Source organism: Leiobunum rupestre, chromosome 6 (assembly GCF_980474605.1).
Source record: "Leiobunum rupestre chromosome 6, qqLeiRupe1.1.hap1, whole genome shotgun sequence".
Classification (NCBI taxonomy): Eukaryota; Metazoa; Arthropoda; class Arachnida; order Opiliones; family Sclerosomatidae; genus Leiobunum; species Leiobunum rupestre.
The window spans coordinates 4,190,390-4,211,668 of NC_143389.1; the positions used below are offsets into that span (position 1 = coordinate 4,190,390).

At 40.2% G+C, this 21,279-nt stretch overlaps 9 non-coding genes and 3 pseudogenes across 9 annotated transcripts; 5 read left to right on the forward strand and 7 right to left on the reverse strand.

Moving 5' to 3' along the window:
* The first annotated feature begins 253 nt into the window (after positions 1–253).
* Positions 254–372, forward strand: LOC149938572 (5S ribosomal RNA). Its single transcript, XR_016482075.1, has one exon. It is a non-coding gene; the product is annotated as a 5S ribosomal RNA (ribosomal RNA).
* Positions 373–2,343: 1,971 nt separating this feature from the next.
* Positions 2,344–2,534, reverse strand: LOC149938573 (U2 spliceosomal RNA). The gene has a single exon (XR_016481704.1). It is a non-coding gene; the product is annotated as a U2 spliceosomal RNA (small nuclear RNA).
* A 1,785-nt stretch (positions 2,535–4,319) lies between these two features.
* On the reverse strand, positions 4,320–4,478 carry LOC149938574 (U2 spliceosomal RNA; annotated as a pseudogene).
* Positions 4,479–5,630: 1,152 nt separating this feature from the next.
* LOC149938575 (5S ribosomal RNA) lies at positions 5,631–5,749 on the forward strand. The gene has a single exon (XR_016482076.1). It is a non-coding gene; the product is annotated as a 5S ribosomal RNA (ribosomal RNA).
* A 1,971-nt stretch (positions 5,750–7,720) lies between these two features.
* On the reverse strand, positions 7,721–7,912 carry LOC149938576 (U2 spliceosomal RNA). Its single transcript, XR_016481505.1, has one exon. It is a non-coding gene; the product is annotated as a U2 spliceosomal RNA (small nuclear RNA).
* A 1,150-nt stretch (positions 7,913–9,062) lies between these two features.
* On the forward strand, positions 9,063–9,181 carry LOC149938577 (5S ribosomal RNA). Its single transcript, XR_016481437.1, has one exon. It is a non-coding gene; the product is annotated as a 5S ribosomal RNA (ribosomal RNA).
* A 1,971-nt stretch (positions 9,182–11,152) lies between these two features.
* Positions 11,153–11,345, reverse strand: LOC149938578 (U2 spliceosomal RNA). Its single transcript, XR_016481683.1, has one exon. It is a non-coding gene; the product is annotated as a U2 spliceosomal RNA (small nuclear RNA).
* A 1,568-nt stretch (positions 11,346–12,913) lies between these two features.
* Positions 12,914–13,070, reverse strand: LOC149938579 (U2 spliceosomal RNA; annotated as a pseudogene).
* Positions 13,071–14,220: 1,150 nt separating this feature from the next.
* Positions 14,221–14,339, forward strand: LOC149938580 (5S ribosomal RNA). Its single transcript, XR_016482077.1, has one exon. It is a non-coding gene; the product is annotated as a 5S ribosomal RNA (ribosomal RNA).
* Positions 14,340–16,310: 1,971 nt separating this feature from the next.
* Positions 16,311–16,493, reverse strand: LOC149938581 (U2 spliceosomal RNA). Its single transcript, XR_016481690.1, has one exon. It is a non-coding gene; the product is annotated as a U2 spliceosomal RNA (small nuclear RNA).
* Positions 16,494–18,789: 2,296 nt separating this feature from the next.
* LOC149938582 (U2 spliceosomal RNA) lies at positions 18,790–18,900 on the reverse strand (annotated as a pseudogene).
* A 1,149-nt stretch (positions 18,901–20,049) lies between these two features.
* LOC149938583 (5S ribosomal RNA) lies at positions 20,050–20,168 on the forward strand. Its single transcript, XR_016482078.1, has one exon. It is a non-coding gene; the product is annotated as a 5S ribosomal RNA (ribosomal RNA).
* Positions 20,169–21,279: the final 1,111 nt, after the last annotated feature.

Here is a 21,279-nt window from a genome sequence, read left to right on the forward strand (position 1 = left end):
GCCATCACCTTACAGTCTACGGGGAGGGTGATGAAAAAACTGGTTTGGGGGGGGGGGGGGGATGAAATTTCTGCGGTAAAGGGCTTGCTCGTTGGTTGTCTGTACGATAATATCGGCGCCCAGTAAACGTTTCTAAAAAGAGTGTATAGAACGTTCTATTGGAGCCGCATGCAGCCGGTGGCCCTCGGCGATCACCAACCTACCAGGACCTGGCTAGTCGCGGCTTGTCCACCGCTATCAATTACACTCTAGCGGCAACGGCCATATCACGCTGAATACACCGGTTCTCGTCTGATCACCGAAGTTAAGCAGCGTCGAGCGCGGTCAGTACTTGGGAGGGAGACCACCTGGGAACACCGCGTGCCGTTGGCTACTCATTTATTTTCGCGGGATGGGATTTGCGTCTTTTAACAGGAAAATACCTTCATCCTATCATTTTGACGCTGCTTTTTTATGCAATTAAAAGTTCGCCCAGACGATAATATTATTTCGGTCAACTCTTGGCCTTTTTTTAACAACTGGCAGCATCTTTCCGTGAATAAAATACATGTTAGTATCAAAATTGAACAAAATAAAATGGCGAGAAAATTGGTTTTCATTTTATTCTACTTAAGGCTTGTACTTAAAATAGTACTAACTTACTTACTTACTTACTTACTTACTTACTTACTTACTAACTAACTAACTAACTAACTAACTAACTAACTAACTAACTAACTAATTAACTAACTAACTAACTAACTAACTAATTAACTAACTAACTAACTAACTAACTAACTAACTAACGTTTATCTCTAAACAAAAACATTTCCGCGGTAAAATCCACTCTGAAATGGCCTTTTCTGGTTTTGGAATGAAGTCCAAAGTTAAAATTTTATTAACAAATTCTAATTGTGAAATATATTTTTTGTTCTAAATTTTAATCTTAAATGTAATTTAAATAGTTGAATCTAAAAAAGGACTTTTGGAAAATGTTTTATAGAAGGTTTTATCATGGGACAGCCGCATGGATTAGGGGAGTAACCCAAAAATACAAAATATCAAAACAAACCACGAAATTAAATAATAAAACGGAGACAGAGATATATTTTTTAAACAAAATAATATAGCTAACTTTTATCTATTAATTGTTTTAGGTGATGTAGTTTATGTAAAATATAAAAATGAACCTTGGCACAATATAAATTTAATGTCATGTTTTATTGATACTTAGAAAAAGTAACAAACATTTCAAAAGTCAGATCTTTGAGATCATTATTAAAAAAATATAACATTTTAAATCCGAACTCCTCTATAAATATTAAAATTATAAATTCCTAATCTACTTTAACAAAAGATATATCATATTAAGTTTAATACTATTAATGTTAGGAATAATCATGACTTTGAGATAAATAGAACAAAAATGTTTAATTCCAAATATAGTTAATTATAGAGCAATATATAATAAATGATTTTGTACTTACCAAAAATAAGCCTTGCCACTTTATATCTTGGTAATGTAGCTGCCGCGGGCGGCGGGCCCCCGGCGGCGACTCACTGTCCACGGAAGACGGGAAGAGAGAAAAAATGGAGAGGGGCTTATTTCGTGTTTTCTCTTTACGCGGAACATCTTGGCTGGAACCCAATGACCTAAAAATGAGGGGCGCGCTGTCTCTACCCACCATACCGAAACCCGCGAATTTACGTTATGAAAACCGGTTCCTTCAGCCAACCACTTAGAACATGCACGATTTACGAACCTTGGGTTACGAATAAAACCACAGGAATAACACAGAACAACCTCTTTTCGCGCCTTTATTTTACCCCTCTTACTTGCCTCCCGCTCGTCGGCCATTGCCTCTGCCCTAAACGGGGAGTCTAGCATCCACTCCTTGGGTATCCATAATGGAGGAGAGGACTGAAAGGGGGAAAACCAAGCATGGACGCGCCCAGGAAAATACCAAGGAGGATAGGAAGGGAGGCGAAGTAGGAGGGATGAACGCGGCAGCATCCTTGTAAGAAGCTTAGCGGCGGGAAAATTTCGGAAAAATGGCGGCTAGACGTAGCGTAGCTGCCGCAATCTTGCCGCCATTCATCCCTCCTACTTCGCCTCCCTTCCTATCCTCCGTGAAAATACCGCGAAAAAGAGTGTATAACTAGGTAAAAGAAAATTCAAAAACTGGAATCTTTCCGATTCTTCATTATTAACTATTCGACAATAAGGATTTTACCACTTATGACGTCAGAGGGGCAATATATTATAATAAAGAAATATATATAAAGACAGCCAAATAACATTTCCCGGAAATACTGTGTTGCGCAGTGCGCCATTATAAGAGCGTTTGATTTTTGATTTCAAGAGAGAAGTGGGCCGATCCCGGATTTACTGCAATACCAGGCCGACCCGTGGCGGAGGTGGAGCAAGCTCCGACCACTCCGCCGCCGTCCAAAAATAAGTTTAATATCTTGGGCCCCGATGGGACCCGTATCAGATATTAAGCTGATAAGAACAGATACTGAATTTGTTTATTTAAAATTCGTTGTCAAGGTTACAAGTGTCCGCGTTATTAAAAAATTTAAATTATCGCGAACACTGTATTAAACAAAAAAATGGATTGTTGCATACATCAGTCAAAGCGCTAAACGAGCGTAAAAATACTTGTTGTTCCAAAAATAAAATTAGACGCGATAATTTACAATACTATTTACAGTTATCTACATGTCGAGTGAAGGTAAGTAAATATAATTTACTTCAGGTATTAGTATCCTATAAATTAATTTAAATTTAAGCATACAATTCTAATTTTTTCTTTTTGTTTTTCAGGTTCTACAGTTTTCAAGGTAAGTATATCAGGTAAGTTTTTTTTTTTTAACAATAGGTTCTAAATAATTTTTAAATTTTCTTTTACAGGGTAAACAGGTTCCGCGGTACGTATCAGGTGAGCTATTCATATTAAGCATACAATAATCTTTTAAAATTTATATAAAAATAACTTTTAAAATTGTAAAGTTAAAATTTACAATAAAAGCGTATTTAAAACTAAGAAAGTAATTTAAAAACATATTTACATATCACCATAAGGGCCTATTTTTTCCCTTTTTTGGTAAATGTTCCTGATGGGGAAGTCTGTACTCGTTTCCTGCGAGTCTGCAAAGTTTGACGTGCCTCAGTTAAGAATTCTTCACGCCATCTGAGTAGCTCAGGTGACTCCGTGACAAAGTTTCCTGCACGCTGGCAAAAGTTCTCTATTTCGCAATCGGTCATTTCTGAAAACTGCCAATCTCGTTCGTAGATCGGACTCTCGTATACTGGGTGTTTCGAGTTGGGAGATGACTCTGGAACGGGTGTGCGCTGTGGCGGAGTCTTCACAGCGTTTGCGTAGCCGTTAGACATTTTTGGCAATTCAGATGCTTTAAGGGAAGACTTTGGCGAAGAGAGACTCCAGCCATCTTCACCCCCCTCAAAACACCCTACTTCTGGTATAGATTCGTCCATCTGTTCTTGATGGTCAGCAGCATCGGTAGCGGTTTCCCGTTCTGCCAGTGGTGCTGGGTCGAGTTTCGTAAGTTGCCAGTGTCTTCGGGGGCTGGAATATGCCCTAGGATGTCCGAATCTTCTGGAGCTGATTGCGCCTTTTTCTTTTTCTTCTTCGGGCAATCCCGAACCTGATGACTGTCTTTACGGCAGTAAAAACACATTCGCTGGACACCTTGATAGACAAGTTGGATGCGATGCCCGCTGATGGTCATCAGGTTCGGGATTGGACTCTTGATCTTTACTTCTAGCCGCCGATTTCCATTGCGGACGTCTTTTAACGGGCCTTTTTGAAATGTTTCCCATGTTTCTGAGAGTACCTCACAATAATTCTTTAAGGCAGATTTCAGAAAGGGTAGCTCCCACCAGCTGGGAGCATCCTTGATTGTTATCTGCGTAACCGGATCGGCGACTCCAACGATGTTGAGGTGCTTGTCACCGACAATAATGCCGGCATCCACAGCCTTCTGATAGCAGAAAGCATCTTTAAAGGTGATCTGGCATTCCGCTTTTCCAATCATCTGGAAGACGGTGATACTCTTGGGGCCAATGCAGTCGAAAAGAGCTACAGCCAAATCTTCTACATTGACCCCGTCGAACTTGATTCTTGCCGTGGCCTTCTTGGAGGACGAAGGCTCGGACTGTGGTTTACACGGCAGCGACGACACGGCAGGCATGGCGACGATGGTGGTGACCGCCGAAGCGGAAACCGGATACTCAGGAACCGCTGGGATGAGCCAAACAGCGACTGGAACGCAGGAGCAGGAACAGGAACTTCAACTGGCACAGGAACTGGGTCGGTGTAGAATGCCGAATCAGCTTGGCAGGTAGACGAGCAGGCACGTATAACTCGCCTTAAAGGCGTATAAACACTTCTCGGCTTAGACTAAGATCGCGGTATAGAACTGATATTGGAAACAGATACTACACTTTGATCTTAGCCAAAAGGCCGAGAAGCGATAACCCGCTAGGAGCCGTCACTGTTTAACAAAGTAAAAAGAGAGAATTCGAGCATTTCAAATATTTCATAATTACGTCACCGAATGTTGGTCCTGGTGGGAGATGACAACGTTTGTAGCCATCGCGCGAACAAAGGAGAAGACGATATCTTGAATCCGTGAAATAGAGGTACACCGCCAGGCCCGGACTGGCACTTTTGGGGTCATCGGCTAGAGACAGTAGAGTGGGCCACTTTACCGGGCCGTATGGAAAAAAAATCTAAATGGTGGTTTATAGGACCATAAATAACGTATTAAGTGTACTAGATTCTACGTGAAACGTCAAACGCGTTTAAATGACCATTTAGGAAAAATTTATTATAAGCGAATAGAGCGTTCTATAAAAGTGGACCATAACCGGTCACTTTTCATACAGACTATAGAGCTGGTTCAGCAGGACTAACAACTTTTGTTATTCTTTGGTTTAAGAGAATTCGGCTTATGTCCTGTCTTTATATGAATATTTTAGAGACGTACCTTTTAGGAGTTGTAGGAGGCACCCTAGGTGTTGAAGTATGTTTGGGGTTAAGGATATTTTCATGATCTAAGTTTCATCTTAAACACGTGGATTTGGGACTAGTATTTTCTAGAATTTTGCTTATTTGCCATCATACATTTATTACAAAAATCATTTAAAATAAGAAAAAAGGCGCGGAAAGCAAAGCCGGAAATATGTGAAGCCTAGGCTAGCAACTACGCTACTAATAAAAATTGACTGCTCTCAATTTCTTACGGGTTTGCCAGATAAATATATTTCTCTAAGACGAAAAACCGGCCAAACCTTCACCTCCTCCGAACTCCAAAGGGGGAAAGCACACCACACCAATTTTATAGATTCGTAAACGCGCCTTCCCAATCGACCGCCATCACCTTACAGTCTACGGGGAGGGTGATGAAAAAACTGGTTTGGGGGGGGGGGGGGGATGAAATTTCTGCGGTAAAGGGCTTGCTCGTTGGTTGTCTGTACGATAATATCGGCGCCCAGTAAACGTTTCTAAAAAGAGTGTATAGAACGTTCTATTGGAGCCGCATGCAGCCGGTGGCCCTCGGCGATCACCAACCTACCAGGACCTGGCTAGTCGCGGCTTGTCCACCGCTATCAATTACACTCTAGCGGCAACGGCCATATCACGCTGAATACACCGGTTCTCGTCTGATCACCGAAGTTAAGCAGCGTCGAGCGCGGTCAGTACTTGGGAGGGAGACCACCTGGGAACACCGCGTGCCGTTGGCTACTCATTTATTTTCGCGGGATGGGATTTGCGTCTTTTAACAGGAAAATACCTTCATCCTATCATTTTGACGCTGCTTTTTTATGCAATTAAAAGTTCGCCCAGACGATAATATTATTTCGGTCAACTCTTGGCCTTTTTTTAACAACTGGCAGCATCTTTCCGTGAATAAAATACATGTTAGTATCAAAATTGAACAAAATAAAATGGCGAGAAAATTGGTTTTCATTTTATTCTACTTAAGGCTTGTACTTAAAATAGTACTAACTTACTTACTTACTTACTTACTTACTTACTTACTTACTAACTAACTAACTAACTAACTAACTAACTAACTAACTAACTAACTAATTAACTAACTAACTAACTAACTAACTAATTAACTAACTAACTAACTAACTAACTAACTAACTAACGTTTATCTCTAAACAAAAACATTTCCGCGGTAAAATCCACTCTGAAATGGCCTTTTCTGGTTTTGGAATGAAGTCCAAAGTTAAAATTTTATTAACAAATTCTAATTGTGAAATATATTTTTTGTTCTAAATTTTAATCTTAAATGTAATTTAAATAGTTGAATCTAAAAAAGGACTTTTGGAAAATGTTTTATAGAAGGTTTTATCATGGGACAGCCGCATGGATTAGGGGAGTAACCCAAAAATACAAAATATCAAAACAAACCACGAAATTAAATAATAAAACGGAGACAGAGATATATTTTTTAAACAAAATAATATAGCTAACTTTTATCTATTAATTGTTTTAGGTGATGTAGTTTATGTAAAATATAAAAATGAACCTTGGCACAATATAAATTTAATGTCATGTTTTATTGATACTTAGAAAAAGTAACAAACATTTCAAAAGTCAGATCTTTGAGATCATTATTAAAAAAATATAACATTTTAAATCCGAACTCCTCTATAAATATTAAAATTATAAATTCCTAATCTACTTTAACAAAAGATATATCATATTAAGTTTAATACTATTAATGTTAGGAATAATCATGACTTTGAGATAAATAGAACAAAAATGTTTAATTCCAAATATAGTTAATTATAGAGCAATATATAATAAATGATTTTGTACTTACCAAAAATAAGCCTTGCCACTTTATATCTTGGTAATGTAGCTGCCGCGGGCGGCGGGCCCCCGGCGGCGACTCACTGTCCACGGAAGACGGGAAGAGAGAAAAAATGGAGAGGGGCTTATTTCGTGTTTTCTCTTTACGCGGAACATCTTGGCTGGAACCCAATGACCTAAAAATGAGGGGCGCGCTGTCTCTACCCACCATACCGAAACCCGCGAATTTACGTTATGAAAACCGGTTCCTTCAGCCAACCACTTAGAACATGCACGATTTACGAACCTTGGGTTACGAATAAAACCACAGGAATAACACAGAACAACCTCTTTTCGCGCCTTTATTTTACCCCTCTTACTTGCCTCCCGCTCGTCGGCCATTGCCTCTGCCCTAAACGGGGAGTCTAGCATCCACTCCTTGGGTATCCATAATGGAGGAGAGGACTGAAAGGGGGAAAACCAAGCATGGACGCGCCCAGGAAAATACCAAGGAGGATAGGAAGGGAGGCGAAGTAGGAGGGATGAACGCGGCAGCATCCTTGTAAGAAGCTTAGCGGCGGGAAAATTTCGGAAAAATGGCGGCTAGACGTAGCGTAGCTGCCGCAATCTTGCCGCCATTCATCCCTCCTACTTCGCCTCCCTTCCTATCCTCCGTGAAAATACCGCGAAAAAGAGTGTATAACTAGGTAAAAGAAAATTCAAAAACTGGAATCTTTCCGATTCTTCATTATTAACTATTCGACAATAAGGATTTTACCACTTATGACGTCAGAGGGGCAATATATTATAATAAAGAAATATATATAAAGACAGCCAAATAACATTTCCCGGAAATACTGTGTTGCGCAGTGCGCCATTATAAGAGCGTTTGATTTTTGATTTCAAGAGAGAAGTGGGCCGATCCCGGATTTACTGCAATACCAGGCCGACCCGTGGCGGAGGTGGAGCAAGCTCCGACCACTCCGCCGCCGTCCAAAAATAAGTTTAATATCTTGGGCCCCGATGGGACCCGTATCAGATATTAAGCTGATAAGAACAGATACTACACTTTGATCTTAGCCAAAAGGCCGAGAAGCGATAACCCGCTAGGAGCCGTCACTGTTTAACAAAGTAAAAAGAGAGAATTCGAGCATTTCAAATATTTCATAATTACGTCACCGAATGTTGGTCCTGGTGGGAGATGACAACGTTTGTAGCCATCGCGCGAACAAAGGAGAAGACGATATCTTGAATCCGTGAAATAGAGGTACACCGCCAGGCCCGGACTGGCACTTTTGGGGTCATCGGCTAGAGACAGTAGAGTGGGCCACTTTACCGGGCCGTATGGAAAAAAAATCTAAATGGTGGTTTATAGGACCATAAATAACGTATTAAGTGTACTAGATTCTACGTGAAACGTCAAACGCGTTTAAATGACCATTTAGGAAAAATTTATTATAAGCGAATAGAGCGTTCTATAAAAGTGGACCATAACCGGTCACTTTTCATACAGACTATAGAGCTGGTTCAGCAGGACTAACAACTTTTGTTATTCTTTGGTTTAAGAGAATTCGGCTTATGTCCTGTCTTTATATGAATATTTTAGAGACGTACCTTTTAGGAGTTGTAGGAGGCACCCTAGGTGTTGAAGTATGTTTGGGGTTAAGGATATTTTCATGATCTAAGTTTCATCTTAAACACGTGGATTTGGGACTAGTATTTTCTAGAATTTTGCTTATTTGCCATCATACATTTATTACAAAAATCATTTAAAATAAGAAAAAAGGCGCGGAAAGCAAAGCCGGAAATATGTGAAGCCTAGGCTAGCAACTACGCTACTAATAAAAATTGACTGCTCTCAATTTCTTACGGGTTTGCCAGATAAATATATTTCTCTAAGACGAAAAACCGGCCAAACCTTCACCTCCTCCGAACTCCAAAGGGGGAAAGCACACCACACCAATTTTATAGATTCGTAAACGCGCCTTCCCAATCGACCGCCATCACCTTACAGTCTACGGGGAGGGTGATGAAAAAACTGGTTTGGGGGGGGGGGGGATGAAATTTCTGCGGTAAAGGGCTTGCTCGTTGGTTGTCTGTACGATAATATCGGCGCCCAGTAAACGTTTCTAAAAAGAGTGTATAGAACGTTCTATTGGAGCCGCATGCAGCCGGTGGCCCTCGGCGATCACCAACCTACCAGGACCTGGCTAGTCGCGGCTTGTCCACCGCTATCAATTACACTCTAGCGGCAACGGCCATATCACGCTGAATACACCGGTTCTCGTCTGATCACCGTAGTTAAGCAGCGTCGAGCGCGGTCAGTACTTGGGAGGGAGACCACCTGGGAACACCGCGTGCCGTTGGCTACTCATTTATTTTCGCGGGATGGGATTTGCGTCTTTTAACAGGAAAATACCTTCATCCTATCATTTTGACGCTGCTTTTTTATGCAATTAAAAGTTCGCCCAGACGATAATATTATTTCGGTCAACTCTTGGCCTTTTTTTAACAACTGGCAGCATCTTTCCGTGAATAAAATACATGTTAGTATCAAAATTGAACAAAATAAAATGGCGAGAAAATTGGTTTTCATTTTATTCTACTTAAGGCTTGTACTTAAAATAGTACTAACTTACTTACTTACTTACTTACTTACTTACTTACTTACTAACTAACTAACTAACTAACTAACTAACTAACTAACTAACTAACTAATTAACTAACTAACTAACTAACTAACTAATTAACTAACTAACTAACTAACTAACTAACTAACTAACGTTTATCTCTAAACAAAAACATTTCCGCGGTAAAATCCACTCTGAAATGGCCTTTTCTGGTTTTGGAATGAAGTCCAAAGTTAAAATTTTATTAACAAATTCTAATTGTGAAATATATTTTTTGTTCTAAATTTTAATCTTAAATGTAATTTAAATAGTTGAATCTAAAAAAGGACTTTTGGAAAATGTTTTATAGAAGGTTTTATCATGGGACAGCCGCATGGATTAGGGGAGTAACCCAAAAATACAAAATATCAAAACAAACCACGAAATTAAATAATAAAACGGAGACAGAGATATATTTTTTAAACAAAATAATATAGCTAACTTTTATCTATTAATTGTTTTAGGTGATGTAGTTTATGTAAAATATAAAAATGAACCTTGGCACAATATAAATTTAATGTCATGTTTTATTGATACTTAGAAAAAGTAACAAACATTTCAAAAGTCAGATCTTTGAGATCATTATTAAAAAAATATAACATTTTAAATCCGAACTCCTCTATAAATATTAAAATTATAAATTCCTAATCTACTTTAACAAAAGATATATCATATTAAGTTTAATACTATTAATGTTAGGAATAATCATGACTTTGAGATAAATAGAACAAAAATGTTTAATTCCAAATATAGTTAATTATAGAGCAATATATAATAAATGATTTTGTACTTACCAAAAATAAGCCTTGCCACTTTATATCTTGGTAATGTAGCTGCCGCGGGCGGCGGGCCCCCGGCGGCGACTCACTGTCCACGGAAGACGGGAAGAGAGAAAAAATGGAGAGGGGCTTATTTCGTGTTTTCTCTTTACGCGGAACATCTTGGCTGGAACCCAATGACCTAAAAATGAGGGGCGCGCTGTCTCTACCCACCATACCGAAACCCGCGAATTTACGTTATGAAAACCGGTTCCTTCAGCCAACCACTTAGAACATGCACGATTTACGAACCTTGGGTTACGAATAAAACCACAGGAATAACACAGAACAACCTCTTTTCGCGCCTTTATTTTACCCCTCTTACTTGCCTCCCGCTCGTCGGCCATTGCCTCTGCCCTAAACGGGGAGTCTAGCATCCACTCCTTGGGTATCCATAATGGAGGAGAGGACTGAAAGGGGGAAAACCAAGCATGGACGCGCCCAGGAAAATACCAAGGAGGATAGGAAGGGAGGCGAAGTAGGAGGGATGAACGCGGCAGCATCCTTGTAAGAAGCTTAGCGGCGGGAAAATTTCGGAAAAATGGCGGCTAGACGTAGCGTAGCTGCCGCAATCTTGCCGCCATTCATCCCTCCTACTTCGCCTCCCTTCCTATCCTCCGTGAAAATACCGCGAAAAAGAGTGTATAACTAGGTAAAAGAAAATTCAAAAACTGGAATCTTTCCGATTCTTCATTATTAACTATTCGACAATAAGGATTTTACCACTTATGACGTCAGAGGGGCAATATATTATAATAAAGAAATATATATAAAGACAGCCAAATAACATTTCCCGGAAATACTGTGTTGCGCAGTGCGCCATTATAAGAGCGTTTGATTTTTGATTTCAAGAGAGAAGTGGGCCGATCCCGGATTTACTGCAATACCAGGCCGACCCGTGGCGGAGGTGGAGCAAGCTCCGACCACTCCGCCGCCGTCCAAAAATAAGTTTAATATCTTGGGCCCCGATGGGACCCGTATCAGATATTAAGCTGATAAGAACAGATACTGAATTTGTTTATTTGAAATTCTTGTCAAAAATACATTTTTCCGCGGTTAAATTAAAATTAAATTATCGCGGAAAAAAACAGGTCAAATTTTCAAAAACACTAATACAATTTTTCTCTTTACAGAGTTGTCACAAAAGGTAAGTATAACTATGTTTTTTTTTTAACAGGTATTTTGTTTGTAAAATTCAGGTAAGTACAATTAATTTAAAACTCATTCAGACTTTACTTTTTATAATGTAACTAAAAACAATAAGCATATTGAACAATTCAAGCTATATTTCTAAAAAACGCGAAATATAAAAAATTCATAAAAATCAGTACGTTACGTAGTCATCGTACACCTCGGCACTGGTTTTCGCTTTAACGGCGTCGGCCGCGGTCTTGCTTCCGACGTTAACCCTCTTTTCAGTCCTGGATTTATCCCCCGGAGAAGAACTCTGGCGCCTTTTGTTGATTGTCTTTCTTAAGGCTGTGGCTCGCTTGATCAGGAAAAGCCTCCTGGCCGATGATAAGTCGTTAAATGCGTTGAGTTCCGCCACGTATTTTTCGAAGTCATTGGGCAAAAACTTCTTAAGAAAGTTTTCGTCCTCAACAGTCCATATAAGATCGGTGCAGTGTCTGCTTATTTTGTTGACGGATAAATCGGATGGGTGATGCTCTTGAGCCGTATTGTCGCTAGTTTCCAGATTTGGCCGGTCCGGGATCTCCCCCACTTCGTCTCCGACCTTGGTCTCCGGAGCACCGCCATCAGCGTCTTCCCCACTTGGTCCGTCGCTTTCGGGTGGTGACTCCTTATTCGGCTCCCCAGCTGAGAGAGCCTTTCGGCGTTTTTTCGGACAGTCACGCACCTGGTGGCTGTCCTTGCGGCAATAGAAGCACATCCTGTGCACGCCCTCGTACGTGATTTGAATACGTTGACCTTGGATTGTCATGAGGTTCGGGATGGCGGACCTGAACTTTACGGCCAAGCGTCTCGTGCCGGTCTTGAGACCCTTTAGAGGACCTTTCTGGAAGGTTTCCCATGTCTCCGATTGGACATCGCAGTGGTTACGGAGGGCTGTCTTTAGTATTGACAGGGCCCACCAGCTTGGAACTCCTTGAACAGTGATGTAGCGGACAGGGTCTACGATACTCGTGACATCTAGATGACGGTCTCCGACAATGACTCCGGAGTCGACAGCCTTTTGAAAACTTTCAACGTCCTTGAACGTGATTTGCACTTCGGACTTTCCGATTAACTGGAAAACGTCAATGCATTGCTGGCCAATGTGGTTGAGAAGGGCCGAGGCCAGATCATCAACTGGAACATCTTCAAACTTAATTCTCGCCGTATTCTTTTTCAGATCAGCAGCGGACAAGTCAGGCATCTTGGACGAAGCAGGGGGCATGGCTTCCACCACTGCGGACGTCAAGAGACAACGGGAGACGGACAAAGGAACCACCAGAGGGCGATCCCCGAGAGGCGTCGGCGAGGAGACCAGGAACTAGCAGCGACAGGTAAGTAGCAGCAGAACCAGGACCAGGAACAGGAACAGCAGCAGAGTCAGGAACAGCAACGGAACCGGCAACAGCAGCGACAGCTTCAGGAGCAGCAACTGGAACAGGAACAGTGACGTCAGGATACCGGCAGGTAAGACAGCATCGCAGGAACCAGCTGGAGAGCTGGGAAAACTCGCTTGACGGCCTTTCGGCCAAGATTTTAGCGAAATAGCTGGGAACAGATACTACACTTTGATCTTAGCCAAAAGGCCGAGAAGCGATAACCCGCTAGGAGCCGTCACTGTTTAACAAAGTAAAAAGAGAGAATTCGAGCATTTCAAATATTTCATAATTACGTCACCGAATGTTGGTCCTGGTGGGAGATGACAACGTTTGTAGCCATCGCGCGAACAAAGGAGAAGACGATATCTTGAATCCGTGAAATAGAGGTACACCGCCAGGCCCGGACTGGCACTTTTGGGGTCATCGGCTAGAGACAGTAGAGTGGGCCACTTTACCGGGCCGTATGGAAAAAAAATCTAAATGGTGGTTTATAGGACCATAAATAACGTATTAAGTGTACTAGATTCTACGTGAAACGTCAAACGCGTTTAAATGACCATTTAGGAAAAATTTATTATAAGCGAATAGAGCGTTCTATAAAAGTGGACCATAACCGGTCACTTTTCATACAGACTATAGAGCTGGTTCAGCAGGACTAACAACTTTTGTTATTCTTTGGTTTAAGAGAATTCGGCTTATGTCCTGTCTTTATATGAATATTTTAGAGACGTACCTTTTAGGAGTTGTAGGAGGCACCCTAGGTGTTGAAGTATGTTTGGGGTTAAGGATATTTTCATGATCTAAGTTTCATCTTAAACACGTGGATTTGGGACTAGTATTTTCTAGAATTTTGCTTATTTGCCATCATACATTTATTACAAAAATCATTTAAAATAAGAAAAAAGGCGCGGAAAGCAAAGCCGGAAATATGTGAAGCCTAGGCTAGCAACTACGCTACTAATAAAAATTGACTGCTCTCAATTTCTTACGGGTTTGCCAGATAAATATATTTCTCTAAGACGAAAAACCGGCCAAACCTTCACCTCCTCCGAACTCCAAAGGGGGAAAGCACACCACACCAATTTTATAGATTCGTAAACGCGCCTTCCCAATCGACCGCCATCACCTTACAGTCTACGGGGAGGGTGATGAAAAAACTGGTTTGGGGGGGGGGGGGATGAAATTTCTGCGGTAAAGGGCTTGCTCGTTGGTTGTCTGTACGATAATATCGGCGCCCAGTAAACGTTTCTAAAAAGAGTGTATAGAACGTTCTATTGGAGCCGCATGCAGCCGGTGGCCCTCGGCGATCACCAACCTACCAGGACCTGGCTAGTCGCGGCTTGTCCACCGCTATCAATTACACTCTAGCGGCAACGGCCATATCACGCTGAATACACCGGTTCTCGTCTGATCACCGAAGTTAAGCAGCGTCGAGCGCGGTCAGTACTTGGGAGGGAGACCACCTGGGAACACCGCGTGCCGTTGGCTACTCATTTATTTTCGCGGGATGGGATTTGCGTCTTTTAACAGGAAAATACCTTCATCCTATCATTTTGACGCTGCTTTTTTATGCAATTAAAAGTTCGCCCAGACGATAATATTATTTCGGTCAACTCTTGGCCTTTTTTTAACAACTGGCAGCATCTTTCCGTGAATAAAATACATGTTAGTATCAAAATTGAACAAAATAAAATGGCGAGAAAATTGGTTTTCATTTTATTCTACTTAAGGCTTGTACTTAAAATAGTACTAACTTACTTACTTACTTACTTACTTACTTACTTACTTACTAACTAACTAACTAACTAACTAACTAACTAACTAACTAACTAACTAATTAACTAACTAACTAACTAACTAACTAATTAACTAACTAACTAACTAACTAACTAACTAACTAACGTTTATCTCTAAACAAAAACATTTCCGCGGTAAAATCCACTCTGAAATGGCCTTTTCTGGTTTTGGAATGAAGTCCAAAGTTAAAATTTTATTAACAAATTCTAATTGTGAAATATATTTTTTGTTCTAAATTTTAATCTTAAATGTAATTTAAATAGTTGAATCTAAAAAAGGACTTTTGGAAAATGTTTTATAGAAGGTTTTATCATGGGACAGCCGCATGGATTAGGGGAGTAACCCAAAAATACAAAATATCAAAACAAACCACGAAATTAAATAATAAAACGGAGACAGAGATATATTTTTTAAACAAAATAATATAGCTAACTTTTATCTATTAATTGTTTTAGGTGATGTAGTTTATGTAAAATATAAAAATGAACCTTGGCACAATATAAATTTAATGTCATGTTTTATTGATACTTAGAAAAAGTAACAAACATTTCAAAAGTCAGATCTTTGAGATCATTATTAAAAAAATATAACATTTTAAATCCGAACTCCTCTATAAATATTAAAATTATAAATTCCTAATCTACTTTAACAAAAGATATATCATATTAAGTTTAATACTATTAATGTTAGGAATAATCATGACTTTGAGATAAATAGAACAAAAATGTTTAATTCCAAATATAGTTAATTATAGAGCAATATATAATAAATGATTTTGTACTTACCAAAAATAAGCCTTGCCACTTTATATCTTGGTAATGTAGCTGCCGCGGGCGGCGGGCCCCCGGCGGCGACTCACTGTCCACGGAAGACGGGAAGAGAGAAAAAATGGAGAGGGGCTTATTTCGTGTTTTCTCTTTACGCGGAACATCTTGGCTGGAACCCAATGACCTAAAAATGAGGGGCGCGCTGTCTCTACCCACCATACCGAAACCCGCGAATTTACGTTATGAAAACCGGTTCCTTCAGCCAACCACTTAGAACATGCACGATTTACGAACCTTGGGTTACGAATAAAACCACAGGAATAACACAGAACAACCTCTTTTCGCGCCTTTATTTTACCCCTCTTACTTGCCTCCCGCTCGTCGGCCATTGCCTCTGCCCTAAACGGGGAGTCTAGCATCCACTCCTTGGGTATCCATAATGGAGGAGAGGACTGAAAGGGGGAAAACCAAGCATGGACGCGCCCAGGAAAATACCAAGGAGGATAGGAAGGGAGGCGAAGTAGGAGGGATGAACGCGGCAGCATCCTTGTAAGAAGCTTAGCGGCGGGAAAATTTCGGAAAAATGGCGGCTAGACGTAGCGTAGCTGCCGCAATCTTGCCGCCATTCATCCCTCCTACTTCGCCTCCCTTCCTATCCTCCGTGAAAATACCGCGAAAAAGAGTGTATAACTAGGTAAAAGAAAATTCAAAAACTGGAATCTTTCCGATTCTTCATTATTAACTATTCGACAATAAGGATTTTACCACTTATGACGTCAGAGGGGCAATATATTATAATAAAGAAATATATATAAAGACAGCCAAATAACATTTCCCGGAAATACTGTGTTGCGCAGTGCGCCATTATAAGAGCGTTTGATTTTTGATTTCAAGAGAGAAGTGGGCCGATCCCGGATTTACTGCAATACCAGGCCGACCCGTGGCGGAGGTGGAGCAAGCTCCGACCACTCCGCCGCCGTCCAAAAATAAGTTTAATATCTTGGGCCCCGATGGGACCCGTATCAGATATTAAGCTGATAAGAACAGATACTGAAATAGTTTATTAAAGAAAAGCACATATACATGAACAGATCCTCATATGGATTCTGAACACAAATTGATTAAAGAAATTTACATATTTACATTTAATTGATAAATTTTGAAAAGTTAATATTTGCATAGACTATTTTTAACAACAAGTTCTTATTTTTCAAGGTAAGTTTAAACTTTTAAATTTAAATTTTTACTTTTTATATATTTTTTTTATTTTTCAGGTGCGTCTTTAGGTACCCTCAAATAATTTTCAGATACATTTAATTTGCATTTTCTATTTTACAGGTACGTTTGTGTAACATTTTCCAGGTACGTTTATATCATATTTGCCAGGTACGTGTAATATTTTGAACATTTTGTATTTCAGGTACTTTTATTTTAATAACATTTATTAAATTTCAGGTAAGTTAAGCTAAGTAAAATTTTTTTTTCCAGGTACTTTCATTTTAATAACATTTTATAATTTCAGGTACGTTAGGCTAAGTTAATTAATTTTCCAGGTAAGTTTAAATTCTTTACATTTTTATTGCAGGTACGATTTTATATTATTTTATTTTTTAAACATTTTTCAGTTACGTGGATTTAATCCTTTGTTATACATTGTTTATGTTATTTGTACTATGGGTTTGTCTATAATTAAAGACTTTTACAACTTTACGCGTTAAAAGCTAAAAAAGTAGTTTAATTGTGTCATCACGAATTGCAAAAAAAGGTTTTACAGGGTTATGCCAGTATTCTTCAAATTTGTCTCGTGAGAGACGTAATTTATCTGCCCGTGCCCTCATAGCCATATGGAGGCGAACGCGTTCTAATACGACGAGTGCAGTGTCACGTTTTTTTTCAAAAATTAAGCGGTTTCTCGCTTTCCATATCTGGAAGTTGATTTCCGCCAACAATACTAGTGTTGCGTGTATCAGTGACACGGGAACCGGAAGGGGTACGAAGTGGCACACAGTCTGCCACGAGATAAACTTAACTCCCAAGAACTCGCGGACACGGTTTCTGAGGAGTTTTGCTATGTCGCAGTCGTATAACAGGTGCTGGATGGTCTCATTTTTGGGACAGAACGGACATGAGCGAGTAGCGCACATGTTGCGGTCGTATAGAACGTCACGAACTGGGACAACTTCGTGGAATACTTTGTACGCGAAATCGCGACGAGAACCGGTAAGTGCTTTGTTGGAAAGTCGGCTAAAAGCCGTTTTCCACTTGACGTGCGGCTGAAGCGTAAATATCCGTGGTACAACTGGTCTCTGGAGAAGAGCTTTCACACTCTTGTTAGAAATCTTGAGAAGATCAGTGTCGGGTTTTGACTTCAAAACCAAAGCCGCCGTTGTTTTTGAAGGTACATAATTTGGATGAACGTCGCGAGCGTGCATAGCGGACACGTCCCAAGGTACTTTAAAAATTGTCTTTGAACTCGTGGAAAGGTGGAATGAAACTGTGGCGCTAACTGGATGGTCCTTCGCTGCTAAGCACGACGAATACCGGGTCAAGGCGAGAGCGTGAAGCTCGTTTTCGAGGAGCGGAACCCCGAGGCCGCCATCGTTACAGTCGAGGCAAAGAGTTTGCCGCGCGATAAGTTCTTGCTTGTCTCCCCAAACGAATGAGAAAATCTTCCTGTTGACTGTTGCAATCGTGGCAGGCGAGAAAACCACGAGAGGAACTGGGTAAGTCAATTTTGGTAGGGCGATTTGCTTGATGAGTTGGACGCGGGTGCGGAAACAAAAAGTGTTGTCCGCCCACGCGTCCAAAGAAGTTGAGAATTTCTCAACAAAGCGAGTCTCGTTACTATGGGCTACTCCGTGGGCTGAGAACAGTACACCTAGGATTTTCACTGGTTCTGTGGTTTCCTTTATTGGTAACGTCGCGGGAATCAACTCGAGGGCTTTGCCACCGATTCGAGCAAGTTGGCTCTTGGTGGCGTTTAACTTGCTGCCGGAGACAGCGCAAAAGTCGTCGAGGAGCCGTAGCGTACCCCGAACCGAAGCGATGTCCTCCAACATGAAATTGGCGTCGTCCGCGTGAGCGGCATAAATTTGTTGACTAGAGACGGCCGTTCCCGGGCAGTGGAGGCCACGAATGTCCAGACTGTGGCTCGCTGCAAAGAGGAGCGGCTCCAGAGCGAGGCAGAACAGGCTGGGTGATAGGGGACAGCCTTGACGAACGCCCCTTTTGATCTGGAATGGTTCCGACGGATGCGAGTTGATGGTAAGTTGACTAATGTTTTTTTCGTACATATTTTTCAGGATGCTGACGAAACGCTGACCGAAGCCGAAACGCGCGAGAGTCTGCCAGAGAAACTGGTGATTAACGCGGTCGAAGGCTTTTTCGAAGTCTACAGCGAGAAGGAAGCCGCAACGATCCCGCTCGGTGTAATCCATAAGAACAGATACTACACTTTGATCTTAGCCAAAAGGCCGAGAAGCGATAACCCGCTAGGAGCCGTCACTGTTTAACAAAGTAAAAAGAGAGAATTCGAGCATTTCAAATATTTCATAATTACGTCACCGAATGTTGGTCCTGGTGGGAGATGACAACGTTTGTAGCCATCGCGCGAACAAAGGAGAAGACGATATCTTGAATCCGTGAAATAGAGGTACACCGCCAGGCCCGGACTGGCACTTTTGGGGTCATCGGCTAGAGACAGTAGAGTGGGCCACTTTACCGGGCCGTATGGAAAAAAAATCTAAATGATGGTTTATAGGACCATAAATAACGTATTAAGTGTACTAGATTCTACGTGAAACGTCAAACGCGTTTAAATGACCATTTAGGAAAAATTTATTATAAGCGAATAGAGCGTTCTATAAAAGTGGACCATAACCGGTCACTTTTCATACAGACTATAGAGCTGGTTCAGCAGGACTAACAACTTTTGTTATTCTTTGGTTTAAGAGAATTCGGCTTATGTCCTGTCTTTATATGAATATTTTAGAGACGTACCTTTTAGGAGTTGTAGGAGGCACCCTAGGTGTTGAAGTATGTTTGGGGTTAAGGATATTTTCATGATCTAAGTTTCATCTTAAACACGTGGATTTGGGACTAGTATTTTCTAGAATTTTGCTTATTTGCCATCATACATTTATTACAAAAATCATTTAAAATAAGAAAAAAGGCGCGGAAAGCAAAGCCGGAAATATGTGAAGCCTAGGCTAGCAACTACGCTACTAATAAAAATTGACTGCTCTCAATTTCTTACGGGTTTGCCAGATAAATATATTTCTCTAAGACGAAAAACCGGCCAAACCTTCACCTCCTCCGAACTCCAAAGGGGGAAAGCACACCACACCAATTTTATAGATTCGTAAACGCGCCTTCCCAATCGACCGCCATCACCTTACAGTCTACGGGGAGGGTGATGAAAAAACTGGTTTGGGGGGGGGGGGATGAAATTTCTGCGGTAAAGGGCTTGCTCGTTGGTTGTCTGTACGATAATATCGGCGCCCAGTAAACGTTTCTAAAAAGAGTGTATAGAACGTTCTATTGGAGCCGCATGCAGCCGGTGGCCCTCGGCGATCACCAACCTACCAGGACCTGGCTAGTCGCGGCTTGTCCACCGCTATCAATTACACTCTAGCGGCAACGGCCATATCACGCTGAATACACCGGTTCTCGTCTGATCACCGAAGTTAAGCAGCGTCGAGCGCGGTCAGTACTTGGGAGGGAGACCACCTGGGAACACCGCGTGCCGTTGGCTACTCATTTATTTTCGCGGGATGGGATTTGCGTCTTTTAACAGGAAAATACCTTCATCCTATCATTTTGACGCTGCTTTTTTATGCAATTAAAAGTTCGCCCAGACGATAATATTATTTCGGTCAACTCTTGGCCTTTTTTTAACAACTGGCAGCATCTTTCCGTGAATAAAATACATGTTAGTATCAAAATTGAACAAAATAAAATGGCGAGAAAATTGGTTTTCATTTTATTCTACTTAAGGCTTGTACTTAAAATAGTACTAACTTACTTACTTACTTACTTACTTACTTACTTACTTACTAACTAACTAACTAACTAACTAACTAACTAACTAACTAACTAACTAATTAACTAACTAACTAACTAACTAACTAATTAACTAACTAACTAACTAACTAACTAACTAACTAACGTTTATCTCTAAACAAAAACATTTCCGCGGTAAAATCCACTCTGAAATGGCCTTTTCTGGTTTTGGAATGAAGTCCAAAGTTAAAATTTTATTAACAAATTCTAATTGTGAAATATATTTTTTGTTCTAAATTTTAATCTTAAATGTAATTTAAATAGTTGAATCTAAAAAAGGACTTTTGGAAAATGTTTTATAGAAGGTTTTATCATGGGACAGCCGCATGGATTAGGGGAGTAACCCAAAAATACAAAATATCAAAACAAACCACGAAATTAAATAATAAAACGGAGACAGAGATATATTTTTTAAACAAAATAATATAGCTAACTTTTATCTATTAATTGTTTTAGGTGATGTAGTTTATGTAAAATATAAAAATGAACCTTGGCACAATATAAATTTAATGTCATGTTTTATTGATACTTAGAAAAAGTAACAAACATTTCAAAAGTCAGATCTTTGAGATCATTATTAAAAAAATATAACATTTTAAATCCGAACTCCTCTATAAATATTAAAATTATAAATTCCTAATCTACTTTAACAAAAGATATATCATATTAAGTTTAATACTATTAATGTTAGGAATAATCATGACTTTGAGATAAATAGAACAAAAATGTTTAATTCCAAATATAGTTAATTATAGAGCAATATATAATAAATGATTTTGTACTTACCAAAAATAAGCCTTGCC